Source organism: Sturnira hondurensis, unplaced genomic scaffold (assembly GCF_014824575.4).
Source record: "Sturnira hondurensis isolate 20B ecotype Veracruz unplaced genomic scaffold, ASM1482457v3 Scaffold0012467, whole genome shotgun sequence".
Lineage (NCBI taxonomy): Eukaryota > Metazoa > Chordata > Mammalia > Chiroptera > Phyllostomidae > Sturnira > Sturnira hondurensis.
The window spans coordinates 304,628-327,101 of record NW_028085098.1 but is presented as its reverse complement, the minus strand read 5'-3'; the positions used below and the strand labels follow the sequence as shown (position 1 = coordinate 327,101).

The 22,474-nt window shown below is 40.5% G+C and overlaps 1 protein-coding gene across 2 annotated transcripts in view; it reads left to right on the top strand.

Annotated features, from left to right (window-relative positions):
* Positions 1-22,474, top strand: part of POLA1 (DNA polymerase alpha 1, catalytic subunit) — a 300,925-nt gene that overhangs the window by 232,049 nt on the left and 46,402 nt on the right. The window lies entirely within an intron of this gene.

Here is a 22,474-nt window from a genome sequence, read left to right as displayed (position 1 = left end):
AGCTGGAAGTCACATTGACATCTTTTCTATTACGTGTAAAAAATTTAAAAGCAAATTGACACATTTTTCTTATTAGTTACCTACAGAGTATTTATATTGTTTGTCAGGGAATACAAAATCAGTGTGTTGTTGGTCAGTATCAGGGGTGGAGGCAACCTCGAGAGCATATAGAAACCTACAAATACCTGCTGGATTTCCTCACGTAGGAATCCCTGTGCCGCTCTTGGTTTGGTCTTAACAGTTTAGAGTTCTCATCATAATTGACTTCCATTTTTCTATCTACAAGATGGGCTAGTGATTATTTTTTTTAATGCCTTGACTTATGTGGTTTTGCTGTCCTTGAGTATAAAACACTTTGTGACTGATGGAGTAGTTGGTTCTGATATTAGTGTCTTGTCTTTAGATGTTCAACAAGATCTTGGACTGTCTCCACAATGTATTTTCAGTGAATGAGTGAAATTTATGTAGAGAAAAAATTCCTTCTGTCCATTAATAACTAGGTTTTCCAACTTCCATTCATGGCTGGTATCTAGCCCGTGTTTACTTGCAGTGTTATTAATAGCTCTTTCTCTTTCCCCCAAGGACATTTCCTTAAGGCATTATGAACTGAGAGAATTAAGTAGGGATTCTGTGATGAGTCCTTTGTCTATTTCTGCCGGGTTTGTTACCTTTTTCGGAGTGTTGGTATAGTAGAACTTGCTCCCCCTTTGTTTCTTTCTGAATCTAGTTATCCCAGGTTGTTCCCTAGATGTTCTTAGACTCTGCAGGGCTAGGCTCCTCTTCCAGAGATCTCCAAAACTCTTATCCGAGGGTCTGAATCAGTCTCATGATTAGCAGTTTTCCAAGGTCTGGTGACTCTTGGAGCCATGTAGGAGTGACCTGGCAAGTCCCTGGAGACTTGCCCTGGCTTTTTAAAAAATTTTATTTGTTTATCTTTAGAGGGGAAGGGAAGGAGAGAGGGAGAGAAATATCAATGTATGGTTGCCTCTCGTGTGTCCCTCGCTGGGAACTGGCCTGTAACCCAGGCATGTGCCCTGACCTGGAATCAAACCGAAATCCTCTGGTTTGCAGGCCCGGGCTCAATCCACTGACCTACACCAGCCAGGGCATTGCCCTGTCTTTTTAAAGAACATTAAGAAGTGTTTGTTTCTGTCCCAGAAAATACGAGGGGATAGAGCAGGCACGTGGAAGATTCTTGCTTGGCCAAAGGGGATAGTTGTTGACAGAGTCTGTGTACTCACGTGATTTACTGTAGTTCCATTTCACACATTTCAGAATAGGGACCCTTTTTTTTTTTGTTATTTGCTTTTGATAAATACTCTATCCAGGAGTTTAGGGCCCAAATGGTACTAAGTGAATTATTGATGGGTTCTCATGTCAGAAGGCTAAAGAAAACACAGTAAGAGAAGGATACAAAATGTATGTCTGTTAGAAGGACCTCCAGTTAATGTTCCACAGCTCTTTGTTTTATTTATGGAATTTTAATTATTGGAGCTGTTTTCTCTTTGAGCTTACTTCTGCTTATGTATTATTCCTAAATTGCAGTTTAGGAATGAGTGAGTTAGCTGAAATTTCCTTGTTTGGCGTGTTTTCAGATCACTAAGTAATGCTTAGTGGTGTTAGGGTATTTGTTAATGATTGGGTATAAACTGGATCGCTGGCTTGTGTTTACCTGTGGTCCTACCAAGTGACATCCGAAAAGCTCTCTCTTCAAAGCCACCTGGGGGCATATAAAAACCTAAATCCATGGATGTCACACCTGAAGATTCAATTTGGATATGAGGTGGAGTTTAAGAAGTTCAGCTTTTTGGAAGGTCACCCAGACAATTCTAACAGTGAGCCAGGGGTGGGAAGGCCTGTCCTGGGCACACTTGAACCCATCAGTTAGATGGTTTCTAAGTACAAGAGAATTAAACACAGGTTGTAGTCCACCGGGAACAATTGGAGGGCAAGAATAGTCTTAGAGTCATTAGGTGAACCATGACAGGGGAAACTTCCATAAATGTAAATTAATTTAACATGCATAAAAATCACTCCTTACTTTATAAACCAGAGTGAAATTGCTCTCTTCTGACTTGCTGTTCAAGGGTGACTTGCTATAAAAATGAATTGAAACTCTGTGCGATCCAGAGGGCAAGTCTGTTCCATCTGGACCAAAGCCAGAACACCCGTAGATGTGAACATCAAAAGTCCTGTGCAGAATGACAGTCGTTGCCCATTACTGAGAATGGAATCTTAGCGTCGTCTGTCCCCAGTGCCCTGGAACTGGCGCAGGAACTATTTACCATAGACTCTCCTTCACTGTCAGTACCTAGCAGCATTTCCTTCACTGAGATTGTTTTACCATTTCCATTATAAAAGCCCATATTTTGGGGTTGCAACTGAGCCACGGTTTTAATTTTGGTTTGAAACTTGGCAGTGTGATTTGGAAAAAACACATGCAAATTATTTGAAAGAGGCTTATTTATTGTTATGGTGTAAAATAGCACTTGTCAAAGCTTTTTCCTGTGCCTTGCTTTCAAACGAAAGTTAACAGGTCATTAGTCCATAACATGAATTAACCCAATTTGGTAGTTTTCCCTTCCCTTTAAAATGGTAAAGGACTGTTACTCACTTTGGCCAAGTGTTGACTGTCTGCTCACTGTAACTACATAATATTTTTAAAATCTTCTTTCTGTGTGACTTTTGCATTGTTATTTTAAGTGCTCCAGAATGTAACAAGAAGGCATAATAGATCGAGAGGAAGTTTTAGAGGAACATGGTGGCAGTGTGTGAAGTAAAAACCCATTTCCACAATGGTGGCACATTATGGTCCCCTAGGACTACCTCATCGCATGGGGTCTTGGCCTAAGTAGGGATAAGTGAACAATTTGGTGAAGACTTGAATCACTTCCAGACTTTGCCCAGTCGTCTCAATTAAGTCTGCTTTTAAAATGCAGGAGGAAAAAGGAATCTTTTCTCAACTGAGCCTTGTTTACTTATTCAGCAACAGGAAAAACAGTACATCATGTACTTCCTATTGTGTGTTCAGGGCCACCCCAGATGTCAGAGGAACGAGGGTAGCCAGTGGTCCCTGCCCTGGAGGAGCTTCAAATCCACTGGGAACAGTCAGGTTCAGCAACAGCTAAGTTTGGTAAACGCCCAATGTAGTGAAATGTTTTTGGAAGTACAGAAAGGGAGCCACTGGCCCTGGCCGGGTAGCCTGGTTGGTTAGAGGGCGGTCGTGGTCCCAAAACGCCAAGGTTGTGGGTTTGATCCCCGGTCAGGACACATACAGGCGTCAACCAATGAATGCATGAATAAGTGGAACAACAAATTGATGGTTTTTTCTCCCCCCCCTCTCTCCCTCTTCCTGTCTCTAAAATCAATAATAATAAAGGAGAGGGAGCCACTAATTGCCTTTTTAAATAGACGTTATTGTTAGAGCAGCTTTAGGTTCACAGCAAAATTAAACGGGAGATACAAAGGTTTCCCATGCCCCCTCCCCCCACATATACACAGCCACCCTCACTATCAACATCCCACTCGAGTGGGATATTTGTTACAGTTGATAAACCTGCATTGACACATTGTCACCCATTGTCCATAGTTTCCTTAGGGGTCACTCTTGGTGTTGGCCATTCTTTGAATTTGGTCAAATGTATAATGACATATATCACTATTACAGTATAAAGAATAGTTTCACTGCCCTAAAACTCATCTGTGTTCCTCTTACTCATCCTCCCTTCCCCCAACCCCTGGCAACCACTGATCTTTCTACGCTCTCTGCAGTTTTGCCTTTTCCAAAATGTTGTGTGCAGTTGACCCAAGAAGGACAACACGGGTTAGGGGTGCTGAGCCCCATACCCCCCGGCTCCGCGCAGTTGAAAATCTACATATAACTTCTTACATCCTCAAGACTTAATTACTAGTTGCCTACTGTTGACTAGAAGCCTACCACTAACAGAAACAGTCAATTAATGCATATTTTGTGCATTTCAAGCCCGTGTTCTTTAAGGGTCAGCTATAGTTAGAATCAGACAGTATGTAGCCTTTTCACATTAGCTTCTTTTACTTAGTAAGATGCATTTTAAGTTTGCTCTGTGTCTTTTCATGGCTCAGTAACTCATTTCCCTTTAGCACTAAGTAATCTGAGTAATATTCCATTGTCAGGGTGTACCACAGTTTATTCATTCACCTACTGAAGGTCCTTTCCAAGCTTTGGCAATGATTAATAAAGCAGCGATAAATATCTGTGTGCAGGTTTTTGTGTGGACATAAATTTTCAGCTTCTTTGGATAAATACCAAGTGGAATGATTGCTGCATTTTATGGTTAAGTGTACATTTAGTTTTGTACGAAACTGCCAAACTGGCTTCCAAAGCAGCCATGCCCCTTTGCATTCCCACTGGCAGTGACCGAGAGTTCCTGGTGCTCCGCAGCCTCGCCAGCATTTGGAGTTGTCCGTGTTCCAGGTTTTGGCCCTTCCGATAGGGGCGTAGTGATATCTCACTGTTGCTGTACCTTGCATTTCCCTGATGGCATATGATACGGAGCATCTTTTCGTAGGATTATTTGCCATTTGTATATCTTCTCTGGTGAGGGGTGTTTTGCTCCCCCCCTTTTAAAATCAGCTTGTTTGCTTTCTTACTGTTGTGTCTTAACAGTTCTTTGTGTGTTTTGGTTAACAGCCCTTTATTATTATGACACTGAGTATGAACTGTTGATGTCTTTTGCAAATATCTTCTCCCACCTTGAGGCTTACCTTTTTATTCTTTGAACACCAACTGCCGTTTCACTTTGGTGTATGAACTTTCCTTATTCCTAAAAAAGCAAAGCCAAAAAAAAATCCACTTTTTTTTCTGTTCCCATTCTCTTACCAGCTGCTTGTCTCCTCTTATTCTGTGCCATCAGAATAAGAGGAGTAGTAAGAATAATATTTGTAGTAAGATGGTATATGAGTCCGCTGTGCCAGCCCATAGCAGTACCACAGACCGAGTAGCTTAACCAACAGAAATGTATTCCCTGACAGTTCTGGAGGCTAGCAGCCTCAGATCCGGGTGTCGGCAGGGTTGGTTTCTTCTGAGGCCCCTCTCCTTGGCTTATAAATGGGCCATCTTGTCCATCCTCGTGTAGTCTTCCCTCCGTGCGTGTGTCTTAATCTCTTCTTACAAGGACAGCAATCCTGTTGGTTTAGGTCCCACCCTGGCGACCTCATTTTAACTTAATTCCCTCTTTAATGGCCCAATCTCCAAATATGGTCACAGTCTGAGGTATGTACTATGGGTTAGGAATTCACCCACCCCCCATTCAATATGAATTGGTGGAGAGACACAGTTCCACCCCTAACAGATGGTCTTTGTGGGTTTTTCTATAACCCCCTTTGAACATGTTGCGTTTGTCTCTGCCAGAATTGAAACACCAGGATTTAGAGCTCTGTGTTGAAGAAAGGAATCAGAGCTACAGGATAAAGGTTAGGGAAAACACGGTTCTTTAACCTTGGCCAGATGAAAAGCATCTGTTAGGAAGATGCTCAGTTGCTCAATGGTGCCCCTTTAGGCCTAGAAGGACTGTTCTTCAGGTCAGCCCTGTTTCTGGCAAAGGGATTCAGGCAGCCTAGAGGGCCCAGCCTACAGAGCAGCACCTGTCAAGTTGCTCTGCTCCTCGCCCCTCTCAGCCAGAAATCTCCGAGTCACCTACCCTTTTGAGCTTTGTTCCCACCTGCTTGTCGTTCCTGTTTTTTTCTTAAACTTTTCCATTCCTTGCTCTTCTGTCTTTTCTCTATGCCAATGGTAACATCTATAGGCCCTTGTTGTTTTCATTCATGTCACCCAGAACTGGGCTGTCCCTTTGTAAGGTACTTTATAGTTCTTCTCATCCTTTCAAATGTCTAGCACAGGCCCTTGCAACAGCCTTGTGAGGTAGCAATGGATTGTGCCCCATTGTGTTGGTGAAGAAATTGAGTTATGTAATACAAGCTTCTCAGCATCCCGATAGCACCCTGTGAGTGCCGTTCTCATGGGGCTTACCCTGGGCTGTTTTGACTTTCTCTTCCACTGAGTCCATTGGGGTAGAGGGTTGTGTCTTGTTTATCTGTGCTTTGCCCACTGGAGCCAGCTCGCGAAATTTTGTTGAAAGAATTCTTAGTGGAAAATAAGTCCACACAAGTGACTTCAAGGATTTGGGAGGGGTTAGTCCTGCGAAGCAGGACTGTCTGTGAATGGAGGGCAGTGCAGTAAAATTCTAGAGCCTCCTATATTGCTTGGCTTGACCCAAGTGTGCCATGAATTAATGTCACTAAAGTTCTTGGACATTTTCAGGTTTCGATATCTGTCATTTCAACTCTGCTAGTGATACTAAAGACAAGTGACGTAGTGTCTCTCATTTTGCCGGTGCCGAATTTGAATTGAATCCAAAGAATGGCCACTTAACTAGTAAGTGAGCCAAGCTGACTTCCCCTCACCCACACAGATACAGGGTCCTGTTTTCTGCTCACCATCAGTTAAATAATCCACTCATGAAGTGGTAATAATTGTCTGCTTCGTGGAAAACGGGTACCTACAAGACGGGTAATAGCTAGTACTGAAAAGCAAAGAAATCTTTAAGAAGTGGTATTTTTGTTTGGGGGTGGTTTTTTTTTTTTTAGCCAGAAAATAAGAGTTTTATGAAAGAAATTATGCTGTAGTGTATATGGATATTTGGAGCTTTCTAAGAGTCTCAGGACAGGTGCTTTTCAATGTTAAGTGTTTCTGCTTTTATTTCCTGCACTGCTAACACGAAAGCAGGAGAGTTTTATCGCTGCTAGAAGTAGTACTGAAGTAAAAGTAGCAGAGAGCCCCTGGAGTCCTTTCAGATCCAGTTGACATTCTTAGAAATTACTTTGTTAAAACCTCACAAGGCGTTAAAAAGAAGGCCGTGTCAGAGCCTATCTGGTCCCATTCTTCCTTTATCCCTTTTTAAAGCCCATGGCTTACTTTTTTGAAAAAAATTATTGGCTACTAGAAATGAGCCTTTTCTCTGTTTTTAAATAACTGATAACAGGTAAAACACACAAAACAATTCACACCTATCAAACACATATAAAAATGAAGGTCGAAATCCACTAAGCACCAATTCACGCTTAAAATTTTATTTTTCCTAATTGTGAAAAAATGTCTTTAAAAAAATGCATTTCAAAATGGGTAACAAATTGTTTTTCTTTCTCTCATTTTCTTTAAAATAAAAATGATCCGAGGCTTGTTTTAAGTTATTCCTTTGATTAAATGAATTTTTAGCATAGGAAACAAAAAATTGGGACAACTGTAATAGAATAACAATAAAAAATTATTTAGTAGAGCATAGTTAGCTATCTGTTTATGATTAGGAAGTGATTGTGGAAACAAAGAGTTTTGATAATAGAAAACGTGGCTCACATAATCCCGAGCTTCTGGGGCTTTTTGTTGTGATGTTATTGATAGATATTGTATAGTTTCAGTCTTTTTAAAAAAGATTTTATTTATTTACCTTTAGAGGGGAAGGGAAGGAGAGATGGAGAGAAACATCAATGTGTGGTTGCCCCTCGTGTGTCCCCTACTGGGGAACTGGCCTGCAACCCAGGTATGTGCCCTGACTGGGAATGGAACCAGTGACACTTTGATTCATAGGCCCACGCTCAATCCACTGAGCTATACCAGCCAGGGCCTTATAGTTTCATCTTTCATGACTTAAAGAAATACTAACAACGTAATGTTAAAGTCCAAAACTAAGTAATCATTATGATTCAAATTTGTAGTTTATATGCAAGGTGGAAAAATTAGTTAGAAACACTGTAATTATTTACAATTGTTATCTCTGCATGGATTATAATTTTTATTTTCTCCTTTATACTTGTATGTACTTTCAAAGTTATCTAATGTGAGCATATACTGCTTTTACAACAAGAAACTATAAGCACTGAAGACTTACAAAGAAATATTCCACTCAATGTGCAATAATTCTTTAAATACCTTAGCAGTTCAGGGAGAAAAATCACATACAGATGACCCCAAACCAGCTGTTTTTCTCTGGGCCTTCTTTTTTCCATAACAAACCGAAAACCTTGTTACTCAGAGCATGATCAGTATACCAGCAGCCTATGCATCACCTGGGAATTTGTTAGAAATGCAAAATAGCAGGCCCTCCCCAGACCTATTGCATCAGCATCTGCATTTTAACAAGATCCTCAGGTGATTCCTAGTCACAGAAAGTTTGCAAAACACTGATCGAAGGCACTGTCCCTTCTTAATATCTAAGGCCCGTTTCCATGTCATTCATTCATCAGAGGCATCCTATTGGCAAAACTTTAAAAAGACAAATGTGCAGGCTACAGAAGGCCTCCCCAGATTTAGAGTTGGTGTGACAACCTAGTCTTTTTTAAAAATATTTTATTTATTTATTTTTAGAGGGGAAGGGAAGGAGAGAGGAAGAGAAACATCAATGTATGGTTGCTTCTTGTGCATCCCCTGCTGGGAACTGGCCCCTGCCGGGAACTGGCCTGCAACCCAGACATGTGCCCTGACTGGGAATCGAACCGCGATCGTCTGGTTCGCAGGCCCGCGTTCAATCCACTGAGCTACACCAGCCAGGGCACAACCTAGTCTTTTGAAATATATTCTGAAATTAAGCTTAAGCATGTAATGGCCCTAACTAGGGCAGGAGCAAGGCAGCTGCAGGGGGCGGGCGGCAAGAAAGCATGAGTTCTTCCCGTTTGTTTCTTCCTAACTAGAAGGAACAGGGAGAAGTGCATGAGGTTTTTTTCTACACCCACTTCATGTTGAGGACCACACTCTATGTGCCCAGGGTAAAGTTTCACCCAGTCACTGGGTTCTGGCCCTCATGACAACATTGCTTCAGCTCATTTGTGAAACTTTTAAGACATTGACCTACATTTTTTTGGAAATGAAAACAAGATTGTTTCTTGTTTTGCTCCTAAGAAATTTCCTTTGGAATTTACTTTTCCTGCTGTTGCTGACTTTTCTGTTCTATTTTTACGCTCAGAGCAAGGACAATAAAGTTGATGTTCTCCGATGGCAACATGGAGCCCTCTTCACACGGCTTTGTTTTTACCTGTCTGAATACCGCCAGTTTTGTTTTTGTGTTGTGTTTTCACTGCAGATGGCTTTACATTGTGACAGAAGAGAAATGACAGTTTTCAGGAAATTGTCACTATGGTTGCTTTGCCCATAGCGGAGGGGTGTTGGCTCTGTGCCTTTTCTGTCGTCCTCTTTAGGATAGCTGAAGTAGCATGTGAAAGGTGCCATCTATTTGGGCAGCAAACTCTGGATTCTAATCACCGCCTCTCTTTAAGCCCATTTCTGTAAATATGCACTCAACTTTTGCACTTCAGTGGTCTTATAGGCATGCTATGATAACAGATGTGTTATTAAGTTTTATAAACTCTTTTCCTGTTTTGTCTTTTAAGTGGCAGGTTCCTTGTCTCCTTTATAGTGACAAGTACAGCGACACAACAAGGACACCGGTGGCGCAGTGTCCAGGTGATAATGCTACGGTTGGTGGGCTTCATCTGCAAAACATGTTGTCATTTTCTGAGTGTAGAGAGTTGTAAAAAACTGATAAGATTTTTTTTCCCAGGTACTTTTAAAAAATATACTTCAATCACCGGTGAGGGAAAAATATTAAGCAATTTTCAAGCAGTTAGACCATAATGTGAGCTAATCACTTTATTTTGAAGAAAAGTATTTTTTAAACAGTTGAGCTAGTGAATTTACTTTTAAAATGTATTGTGCTTACACAGTACATGGTTTTATTTCCATGATGTTTTTTACTACATAATTATACATCTTAATTACGTAATTACTATCATAATTATTATGTAATTGCATGTACTTCCACTAATTACAAAATCAGGAAGTGTAATTATCTAGTAAAAACTTTATGAAATTTCATGCACTAAAATTACTTCAAAGGCTATTCCAATGGTCTCCTGGAGGCTTTCCATGGTTAGCCTTTAGTCCTGACTTTAGTTTAGAACTTGAACCCAGAGGGCCAGAATAAGTACAACAACCATAAACAGACCGACACTAAATTGAGTGTTGTGATATAGGTAAGTTGGCCCTTGTTGCTTATGAATTAAAGGCAGGAAGCACTTGAATTGTTTTGTGATTATGGAGTTGTGATGAGAATGATATGGTTGATGTGTAGGTATCAGAAAAACTTTCAATGGAAAAGGCAGTTCTTGCGTAGGAAAAACTTGATTACTAGAATTGACAATCAAGGCATTTAGGTTTCAGAACAGCCAGGCCTTCTGTACTTCTACAGTGTGAATAGCTGATTTAGCTATCTCTGCCTTTAAAAGCAAAATAATGCTATTATTTAAAAGTATGTTTCCTTAGTTTGAAAAGGGCTTCCCCCCCCCCAGTTTGTGTTTGTATTTACTAAAATAGGAACAAATGTATCAAAGGAACATAATCTTTTTCTACTGCTCCTTGATGCCAGAAGCAGCTTTTGAGTCATAAACATCCATGCACAAACAGGTAACATCAGACCCTAAATAAAGACAGAAGGTTTAATTCAATAAAGCTCTGGTTCCTTTACCGTTCAAAACGACATACAAATTGCACAGTAAAACAATAGTCATGACAGCAAATTAGATATGACATCTAAATTACACTACAAAGAGAAATACCAGAACCATTTTGGGGCTGCAGGAGTCTATTTTAGCCCCGATTTAAAACCCAGTCTAGAGAATGCTTTATTGTCTAAGTAGGGTAATGTTGTATAAGACTAATTGCAGAGGTTGGTTGAATTAATTGCAGATTAATTAGGAGGAAAGGGCTTATAATATTCATGGCAGCGAAGAGAGACAGTCCTTTAAGTATCGTGATAGAATGCACTGTAAGTTTTAGGAATGTTACCATCGATATTTGTGTAACATATATAAATGATCCATCTTAACATGACCTAAATAAAGGGTTAGATAGAGTTTAACTAAATGCTCTTCCCCTCACCTCTAGTGCTTTTCACTAGAAACATATTGAATCAGCTACTTAACATGTAGACCAGTTACACCTTTTAAAAATGCAGCCTTAGCCCTGGCTGGTGTGGCTCAGTGGATTGAGCTCGGGCCTGTGAAGCAAAGGGTCGCTGGTTCGATTCCTGGTCGGGGCGCATACCTGGATTGCGGGCCAGGTCCCCAGTAGGGGACACATGGGAAGCAACCACACATTGATGTTTCTCTCCCACTCTTTCTCCTTCCCTTCCCCTCTTTCTAAAAAATAAATAAGTGAAATATTTTGTAAAAAAATGCAGCCTTAAATATTAGATCTGTAGTCCTAGGAGCAGATGACATTCCGTAAGAAACACTCTCTGTGGCTTTATCACTTATTGACTTTGTGACTTTTTAAAATTGTTTAATTAGTAATAAATGTGACTTTTTAAAAGTTCACGAAAAATATGAAAACCCAACCCCACTTGCCTTGAGCAAATTAGAGGATTTATAGTCAGTCATCTACAATTGTTTCCTGTGCTCAGGGATATTTGGGATTGAAACAGATTTAGTCTGACCCTAGTATTTTTCTGTAGTGCTTTGAGGTTATTCTTAAATTGCGTATCCTTTTCCTCTTGGAAATCTTTGGTCTTTGGTCATTTATTTAGCCCAGAATTTGTCTCCATCATTTCTTTTTCTTTTTTCAAAGATTTCATTTATTTACTTTTCAGAGGGAGGGGAAGGGGGGGAGAAAGAGAGGGAGAGAAACATCAATGCATGGTTGCCTCTTGCATGCCTCCAACTGGGGTCCCTGGCCCACAACTCAGGCGTGTGCCCTGACTGGGAATGGAACTGGTGACGCTTTGGTTTATAGGCCGACACTCAGTCTCCTGACCCACACCAGCCAGGGCTGTCTCCATCATTTTTTATTTGCCTTTACTCTGTTGTGATGACATTTCTTCTCAGAAGTGTTTGTGCTCCCTGAAACAGCACTTACCTCTCATACGTGTTCTTAATGTTTTGTTTTTGTTTTTGTTTTTTTTACCAATTGCACGGCCATATCAGAATAGCCTTTAATGGTAAAAAGTTAAGTTTTTTTGCTTAGTCCTCACCTTTTGAAATACAGTGCAGATTAAATTTTTTGAATGGACTTAATGTTTACACTGACTGGCTTTTTGTTCTGTTTTGCTCTTTTTTTCTTGCTTTTCATAGAAATTAGCATGTATTTTCATTATCCTCTATGATTATTTAAATTTTTTAAAATTATGGAAGGGATTGTGTTCTCGTGGTATCTCCAGTTACCCAGCAGCCCCAGGCCCAGATCTGATGTTGATTTGCATGTGATTAGCCAGTGCCCATTTATTACTTTGTACCATACTATCATGTCCATGTAATAGGTGGCCCCCCCATATATAGGGAACAGCCATTGTCGATTCCACTCATTCTTAGAATAGTTCATCCTCTAGTTGTCATGAATTTATTCAGATCCATTAGCATTCTCCCACCTTGTGGCCAACAGGACGACAACTACGCTGAATTAGTAGCCTGTCATTGAGTTCAATTGAATTAACGTTGATTGCATTCTCTCCATTAAAGCCCCTGGGAAACCTTTATCCCCTTGGTCTGTGAGCCCTGCCCGCCTTAGCACCATCCCTTAAAGCTTAAGGCTTAAACCAGCTGTGCTCACAAAAAGATAGGTTTGCTGGCTATTTAGACATCAATGTACTTTTCTTCTTTTAAGAAATTATTGTACAACCAAAATTACAAATAGAATGAAAAAACCAGGTCTGTGTAAGTCCGATGTTCTGTTTCTCCCTTCTCCCCATCCCACCCCACAAAATTTCTTCAGCCAGTGTTTGCTGAGTAATATGCAAAGGACACAAGTATAAGCAAGACCTGGCTTTAGAGGTAGTAATATTTCTGATTGTTTCCCTATTCATGCATTCACCTCTGAGCACCTGCTTTTTGTCAGACTTGACTCTTTGTGGAGAACATTCACATCCATTGTGTTTTACTTTTCCCATTGGATAAGGGCAGTTGACATTTCTCAGATGAAAAAACAACCTCAAAGAGATGAAATGAGCCTCCCGAGGTAACAAAGCTGAGGGGTGGGAGAGCCCAGCGTTCTTTCTTCTGTGTCACAGCCACCCTGTTCTTAATCTAGTGGGAAAGCTTCAACCTGAGGGAAATCAGTTGAATACATGGGAAGGGTGTGGAGGCTGTGGGGTTTCCGTGGATAGCTGAGGGAAGGAGCCCTGGTGCAGATGGAATCTCAGGCCTTGAAGAGTGAGTGAGATTTTAATAGGCACAGATGCACTCATGTAGTTTGAGAGTAAGATTTGTCTTTCTCGCTATTCTTTAAGTGCCTGATTCCTTATCTAGGTTTTATAAATCAAAAGAACCTCCTTTGGCAAATGCATGATGATTGTACATCATATCTGAATTGAAGGTTTAATCAAAAAGTGCTTATTAAGTGGCTGGCCTTTGTGAAGCTTTAAAACCAAGACTGGAAGCCAGAAGGCTGTTCTCTCTCCACTCCCTACTCTAACCACTGGTGGCGCTTTGAAAGAGGTTGGCTCCTTCCTGCAGGATACATCTGTCAGAAGTGTATCAAAGTGTTTTCCTATGTTAAATAATTTAACTCAGCACATGATAATGTAAGTATTTTGACATGAAAATGTTACATACTGTGATTTATCCACTTATCTTAAAACAGAAGTCTTTAACTTTAAATGAAAGAAGTATGGTAAGACAAAACAAACAGAAATAGGAATGAAAAAGAAATCAATGACAGACTGAATGAGTTTTATTTAGAAGATAAAAAATGAAGTCCTACTAGCATTATGACCATAGAATGTAAAAATGTTTTACTTGCAACATGATTCTTTTTTTTTTGACTCTCATCATGCTGAATGTTTAGAATGTAGGACCTATTTCTAAATTAAAATTTTGGTTGCTAAAGTAATTCTCATGTTTTATTGGTATATTACATATTGTCTTACCAAAAATGTGGATGCTGAAAAGTCCGTAAAATGCAAGATAAAAGAGAGAGTGTGAACCTGAGCCTATCTTCAGGAAATTATTCGGCAGAGCATACTTTGGTTGCTCTTCGAAGGCTTTATTACTTTTAACAAATGTGCCACCGTAAATTTATTAGTATGCTACAAAGAAATTTTCAAAATAATTAAGACTAAACTACACTTGTCAAAATAAATGAATGAAATACAATTTTGAATCATCCTTCTTCACTTACTGCTCATTTGCATAATTCAGTAACTTGCACGGGAGTCTTGCAGTTATTGGTGAGAATTAGCAAGGTTCTGCTATTCCTTGCCGCACGGGCAGGAATTATGCTACCGTGTAATTAGCCATTCCAGACATGGACTGACGGGAAACACCAAAGAGCACAGCAAAATCTAAAGAGACAAGGCAGGGGATCTAAAGACAAGAGACAATCAAAGACACCCAACAAACTCAAGCTGGTAGACCACAGGGAATTTTGAATGAAGCCTCTTAATTTATTTTGAGAATAAGAAATCAGTAGCATGAGAGAAATCTCAACAAGATTAGCTGACTAAGCCTACTTTAAAAAAAATATCTCTACAGTGCATGGTGCGCCAGGTTAACCACTCCTGTTTGTTAGTCTGTGTACAGCTCAACAAATAGCTGGCAGAGCCTTTCATGGGCATATAGTGGCTTTCCATTCAGGTTTTCACTCTTTGAAGGAGGTCGTTTATATCAATGAGATCTGTAGATGCAAATTGCTCTCCCTATATGTGAGGGGTCAGTCCTTTCACATCACACTTGCTCATCTCTTTTATAGAGGTTTTGTTATTTTTCTACTGCTCCCAAAGGAATGATGGGAATCACGCCCCCTCCAACCCCCCATCTAACTTAGCCTCCAGATCTTTTCCCTGCAGTTCTGTGAAACTTTTGTGTGCTGATCTTTGGGTGGGGGGGTGGGGGGGTGGGGAACCAAGCTGTTGGCAGCAGCCTTTAGCCCTGAATCCAGAAATTTTTTTCCGTCATTCAACATGAAACATCATCTCTTCACATTTGCCTTTCTTTCTCGCCTAATTCTAAGGCAATCTCATTGCAGCAGAGTGTCACTGCAACATGCTAGGGCATGGGGGAAATTCTTGGGAGCAGTGTCCTGAAAGTGCCATTTTTTAGTTTGGCTTCCAAATGATAGGAGCTCATAGAAGTTAGAGGGGCAGAAATGTAAAGGGATCAATTTAAGGGTTAGCTATGAAACTCTAACTTCTGATCCCATTACTGAAGTGGAAGGAAAGATAATATTTGTCTTTTGCTTAAGCTTTCAAAGAATCATCCAAACATTCCGTAGGTTTAGCCTTAGTGCTCAGGAGTCTTAAGAAGAAGGGGTTTCAGGCACACTGTGTGAGCACTCTGTAAATATTTGTTGTTTTGCTCCTTCCGCTAGCATCTGTTCGGCGTCCAGGGCGCTGACCTGGGCTCCCGAGAGGAGTGGTGAAAAGCTCGCACTCTGGAGCCAAGAATGGCCAGTTCCAAGTTTTGGCTTTCCACCTCTTGCTAGATAAGTAACCTTCGGGTATGTGACTTACCCCTGGGCCACCTCATCTGTACAGTTGCCATGAGAAGAGCGCCTGTCTGTCTCATGGGGTCTGAAGGGAGATGACATATAAAAGACCTAGAACAGTGCTTGGTGCATGGTATGCATGCAGTAAATGTCAGTTTGTTTTATTCTGAGAATAACACTTTGTCCAAAGCACTTATTGTAGTTACTGTATCTGAAACGGTTCCTGTAGCCCCTCATTGACTGTGTTTTGTTCATATTTGTGTCTTCAGCATCTAGCATAGCAGCAGGCACGTTTTAAATGGGCGTGTCTTACTTACTGAATGATTACAGTATGAAAAAAGGCACAGTCCCTACTCTCAAGGAACTTAAAATCGATCCTGTAACTGTGTTTTAGTTTTCTTATTTATCAAGATAGCATTCATGTCAGAAGTATATTAGAAAAGATGAGTTTAATTCTCGTTATAAATACTAATGGAAACGGTTGAAAGACAAGTAATCATTTTGTTTAGCTGTGTTGCTTTGGCATGTGTTCCATTAATATTAAGCAATCAGTAAGAACTCTACGCTCTTTTCTAGGGAGGGTAGAAAAATGTAATTGTATTTGTGTGCAGAAAGTCAGCCAAACCGAGTTCCCAGATCATGTACCCTTTAGCAGAGTCCTCTTACGTTAATGTTTGGAAAGCCTGCCTCAAGTAGATGTTGGCCATCTCTTTTTATTTTTTAATTTAAATTTTATTTTACAATTACAGTTTACACTCAATATTATTTTTGTCCGTTTCAGGTGGACAGCATAGTGGTTATGTAACTGTATACTTTACAAAGTGCACCCCCCGATATTTCAAGTACCCCCTGGCACCATACATGGTTATTACAATATTATTGACTATATTCCCTATGCTGTACTTGATATCACTTTGACTGTTTTGTAACTACAAATTTGTACTTCTTTTTAAAATATATTTATTTATTTTCAGAGAGAAGGGGAGGTAGGGAGAAAGAGAGGGAGAGAAGCATCGATCTGTGAGAGAAACATCAGTCGCTTGCCTTTTGCATGTCCCCAACCAGGGACCTGACCATTCCCAGACATGTGCCCTGGCTGGGAATCGAACCCACGACTTTTCAGTTCACAGGCCAACACTCAATCCACTGAGCCACACTAGCCAGGGCCCAATTTGTACTACTTAATCCCTTCACTTTCTTCACCTAGGCCCTCATCCCCTCTACCCTTCTGGTAACCATCACTCTCTCCTCTGTATGTACAAGTCTGTTTATGTTTTATTCATTTACATCATTCTTTATATTCCACATACAGGATGGGGCAAAAGGAGGTATACAGTTGTGCCTACGTGAAACCGAGTTTATTCTTGTTTTACTTAGCAAATGAACAACTGTAAACCTACTTTTGCCTCACCCTATACGAGTGAAATCATAGGGTGTTTGACTTTCTCTGACTTATTCCATTTAGCATAATACTCTCTAGATTCATTCATGTTGTCACAAAGCATAAGATTTCATTCTTTTTTATGGCCGAGTAGTATTCCATTGTATATATGTCCCACAGCTTTTTTATCCACTCATCTATTGATGGACACTTGGGTTGTTTCCATAGCTCGGCTATCATAAATAGTTCTGCACTGAACATAGGGGTGCACACATACTTTTGAATTAGTGTTTCAGGTTTCTTTGGAGATATTCCCAGAAGTAGAACCACTGGGTCATAAGGCAGTTCCATTTTTGATTCTTTGAGGACGCTCCATACTGTTTTCCACAGTGGCTGTAGCAGTCTGCATTCCCTCAATAGTGCATCAAAGTTCTTCTTTCTCTACATCCCCACCAACACTTGTTTGTTGCTTTATTGAACACAACCATTCTGACCAGTGGGAAGTAATAGCTCTTTGTGGTTTTAATTTGCATTTCTCTGATAATTAGGGCATTGAGCATCTTTTTACATGTCTATTAGCCATCTGTATGTGCTCTTTGGAGAAGTGTCTATTCAGATTAGCACAGTACTTCTTAACAACCAGGATGTAGCCCTGGCTGGTGTAGCTCAGTGGATTGAGCGCGGGCCTGCGAACCAGACGATCGCGGTTTGATTCCCAGTCAGGGCACATGCCTGGGTTACAGGCCAGTTTCCGGCAGGGGCCAGTTCCCTGCAGGGGATGCATGAGAAGCAACCATACATTGATGTTTCTTTCCTCTCTCCTTCCCTTCCCCTCTAAAAAGATAAATAAATAAAATATTTAAAACAGTCAAAAAAAAAAAAACAAAAACAAACAACCAGGATGTACATTTTACATGTTTTTTAATGGCAGGTTCCCACCCTGGCTGGTGTGGTTCAGTTGGTTGGAGTGTCATTCCATACACCAAAAGACTGTAGGTTTGATTTTCAGTCAGGGCACATACCTGTGCTGTGGGTTCGATCCCTGGTCAGGGCATGTATGGGAGGCAACCAATCAATGTTTCTCTTGCATGTTGATATTTTTCTCTCTCTCTCCCTTCCTCTCTGCCTAAAAGCAATGGAAACAAATGTCCTCAGGTGAGGATTAAACAAATAATAAGAAATAAAATGACAGGTTCCTAGGTGCTACTGCTAGAAATCTGATTCAGTAGGTCTGGGATAGGCCCCAGTGGCTGTGCAGTTGAAAAAGCTCTTCAGGATTCTAATGCACACCCACAGTGTGGAGGATCCCGGAGTTAGTGAGACTCTTCAAGCTTGAATATTGCTTCTTGTCAAATATGCATTAGGTTTGACTTTGATACAGAAAGGGAGATTGGGCGGCATCTGGATAACAATTTAACTAGACAGTAGAAAGGAAAATGAAGTCAAACACATGAATTATTTCCTCGATAAAGGAATCGTTTATGGTGCTGTAGGAGCTAATACAGCGTCTGGGAATAAAGTGAAGGGAAAAAAACAAGCTTAGGGAAAGGAAGCAAGAAGAAACTGTGTTCTAGTAATGAGTAAATGGAAGATGCAAAAAATGTATTTCAACAAAATTGGCTATAAAGCACATGTTATTTTCCCCCATTAACTTACATCAGAAAAGTGGGAAAGGGCCGCTGTGGAGGGTGGGGAATCCTTGAAGGATCCTCAATGGGTAACTGAGAAGGCATTGAGGTAGAGGCGAACCCAACCCTGGCATTTAGGCACCTCCACAGTTTGGGTTCCTGGGACTCTTCCCACCTGTGTCCTCTTCTTCCTACCTCTGGACCTAAGCAGGTAGGTCTGGTAGAACAGCCTTCTGCAGTTTCATATTGTTGCTTGTCCCCACAGGTTCTAGGACAGGATGGTCATCCTAGAGTCTCTAGAAGGGTACCTGTGGGTGCCATAGTCATAGCTTGGGCTTACCTTGGGTCTCCAGGCAGGAGAAATAGTTTGACTGGCCCCATTGCCCAGCTTTGGAGTTTGGGAGCTGAAAAAGAATCTTGGAGCACCCTTGTTTCTGGTTGTTGGATTGCAGATCACCCCATTTTGCCTAGAAGGAATGAGACAGCACCTTTGTGGCCCTCACAGATTAGACCCCTGCCATAGGTCCCTGAGTGGGCTTTGGCTCCTCCTTGGGTGGTGATCTCCCTCAACTCATGAGTTTCCTCTTCCTGCATCAGTCAGCTCAACCCAGCCTCTCCCTGTTTGTATTCTGTTCATCCCTTAAGGCCTCCCAGCTGGAAGTGATCCCTGTGTCCTGCAGACTCCTACAGCTCCGGAGCACAGCCCTCATGCATCATAACTGTTTGAGAACAGGGCCAGGCTCGATACATTGTTGGATATTTCACGGCAACTTGCACAAGATAGGAATTAATGTTTTCTAGAATGTAGTGGAAACATAATAATTGATGGTTTTTATAGAATACTTCCCAGATTCCATTCTGTTCTTTGCTATTTATTTCCCATCGTACCATCCCATTATATGATAAAAAAATTTTCCATCCACGTATATCCACACACTCACATTCATCAGACTTTTAGCCCATGCCATCTGCTCACTCCACATGGACTTCATTTCTCACCTTAATTTACCTGCTCTCTGGTAATTCATAACAGAGTTGGTCTGTGATATCATGCATCTCCAGGAGATGATGTTTTGGTGTTTCCAGTCAGTCCATGTCTGGAATGGCTAATTACACGGTGGCATAATTCCTGCCCATGCGGCAAGGAATAGCAGAACCTTGCTAATTCTCACCAATAACTGTCCAGACTAGACAGTTCTTTGTTGAAACCTCTGGATTAGAGAAATCAAACTGATGCCCTCCTTCAAATGAGGACTGCACCTGCCTAGGCCCACACCCTGTCCCCCAGAACCTATAGACATAGTACATAGAATTATTAAGGTTGTCCATTTTTCTGGTGGGTTTTTCTAGTGATTTGCAGTTCTTGCTCTTTGAAGACCTTTGTAGAATTTTCTACAGTGGGTTTGGGTTTGTTTCTGTCTTTGAATTTCTCCCAGTACTCTAATTTATTATTAAGTTTAATAGTTTTTATGAGATCTTGAAATGTCTGGAGGCCACCTCCAGAGAGTTGTCTGAAAATGGAGCAGAGAGGCTGCTGAGAGACTCACAAAAGACTCTTCTCTTTCTGTCTCTCTTTTTCTCTTCTTTTCTCTCTCTCTCTCTCTCTCTAAGGAACAGTACACTTTTTAAAAATCTTCACCTAAGAATATGTTTTTGTTGAGAGAAAGAGAGAGACGGAAAGATCGATGTGAGGGAGAAACATCAGTCTGTTGCCTCCTGTACACACCCTGGCCAGGGATTGAAACCGCAACCTACATTTGTGCCCTGACCGGGAATGGAACCCATGGCCTTTCCGTGCACAGGATGACACTCCAACCAACTGAGTCACCCAGCCAGGGCCAGAAGGCTCTTCTTTTGACTCCCCAGGGACCGTCAGTTGAGCAGCATGCAGGCTCACACATTGATGGCAGTGTCAGTTTGTAAATACTACTATTGCTAATAGGCTGGGGCAAAGAGAAAAATAGTAAACCCATAGGACATTTGGAGGTACCTATGTCTTCGGTGTAACCTGCAAGACATACTCTAACAGTAGTCATTGCACAATGTGATTGCAGGAGACTGAACAGGTTTGAAAAATCTATTCCCACTTCGCCACGACTTACTTAGTGGCATATGCGAACCATTGTTACTCTTTGATTTAGTTGTCTTCTTTGTTCAAAAATGGAAGATTAACATGTTTAAATAGCACCCTGAAATTCCTCTGAAAGGTCTGGAAGTGTAAAGTACTATTGTTGTTTTTATTACTAATGTTCTGGTATGATTTGGTTTTACGCCATGTAGTTTACAGATGTTCCTGTTCTTCTCATTGATGAATTACAGAACACTTTCATGTCATTTTGTTTCATTGCATTGATAACAGTTTAACATGGCTTTGTTTTAACCCAGTTAAAGTATATGTCCAAAATAGATCTCATTAATAAAATACAATTACCAAATTAAATATATCTATACTACTTTCTATTGTTTTTTTTTACCTCCTTAAAAACATAGTTACCAACAACTACTAAATAAGACCTTTAATTACTGCCAGTCTTCTCTTGAAAGTAATAGTGCTAATCTTGGGTAGTTTGAACTGTAAGTGGTATTCAGTACACAGTGGGGTTGTAATGCGATTATGAAGTATACCAAGTGATAAATAAGTGTAACAAACCATATATTTGTATTAGAAACAATATATGAATGATCAACTGAATAAAACTGCAACTGCTGGTTCCTTGGGTGGGTAAATGATAGAAATAAACTATGGTCAATTACACTTGGAATAATAAAAATTGTGTGTGCTTCCTATGCAGTAGAGAGACCCTTTCAAGGTAAATGGGCTTTTGAGTGGACAGCACTGAAATTACTAGGAGAATTAAAAGATTACTTTGCCTTCTGGCATTAAGCTTTCCAAATTATGATTTAAAAAAAATACTTCAGCCCTGGCTGGTATAGCTCAGTGGATTGAGCGTGGGCCTGTGAACCCAAGGATCACGGTTCAATTCCCAGTCAGGGCACATGCCTGGGCTGCAGGCCAGTTCCCAGCAGGGGACTCACAAGAGGCAACCTTACATTGATATTTCCCTCCCTTTCTCCTTCCCTTCCCCTCTAAAGGTAAATAAAATATTTTTTAAAATACTTCAACTCATTCACCAGTAGAAACTCTCATATAAGATATTAATAGTTCTCCTCCAGACTTCCAGGAATCTTCTAGTAGAGTAGCAGTGAAAAAAGAAAAATATATTCTTTAATTACAGTAAAACTTGGGCATAAAATCATGCAAGAGCAATATGTATCTAGATAGATAGATAGATAGATTGATTGGTTGATTGATTTTTTTAGTTTTCTGGGCATTTCATTGAAGGTGACAAATTATTTTCTAAATTTGTGTCATTTGTTACCTTAAAGCATTTAAAGTTCATGTGCTTTTTTTTAGTGTTATATTTTGGTAACTTTAGGAATAACATTTTAATACTGGGGAGTGGTGATTTATAAAATAAATGACACTGTGAACTTTATTTCTGTTTCACCATGAGGTACAGGGAGGAGTAAGTTGTGTACATTTAATCATAAGAGTGTCCTAGGCATGGGGCCATGGAGAAAGAAGTATAAGCTACCATAGGGTCTTAGGAGCCAGGTCACGTGTTAGCAGCCACAGGCCCCATATAAGCACTAAGTGTATTTACTTAATTTGCCTAAAGAATTACTTAACATTTTAAATTAGTTGCTAATATTTTTTCAAGTAGACATTTCCTATAAAAAGCCAAATTTCTGGCTTTCTTTTAAAAGTCAGTACAGTTGTCCCCCCTTATCTTTGGGGGATACATCCCAGTATCCTCAGTGAGTGTCTGAAGCTTCTAATAGAACCTAACCCTACATTTACTATATTTTTCCTATACATACCTATGATAGTTTAATTTGTAAATTAGGCACAGTAAGAGATTAACAGGGCCCTGGCTGGTGTAGCTCAGTGGATTGAGCACGGGC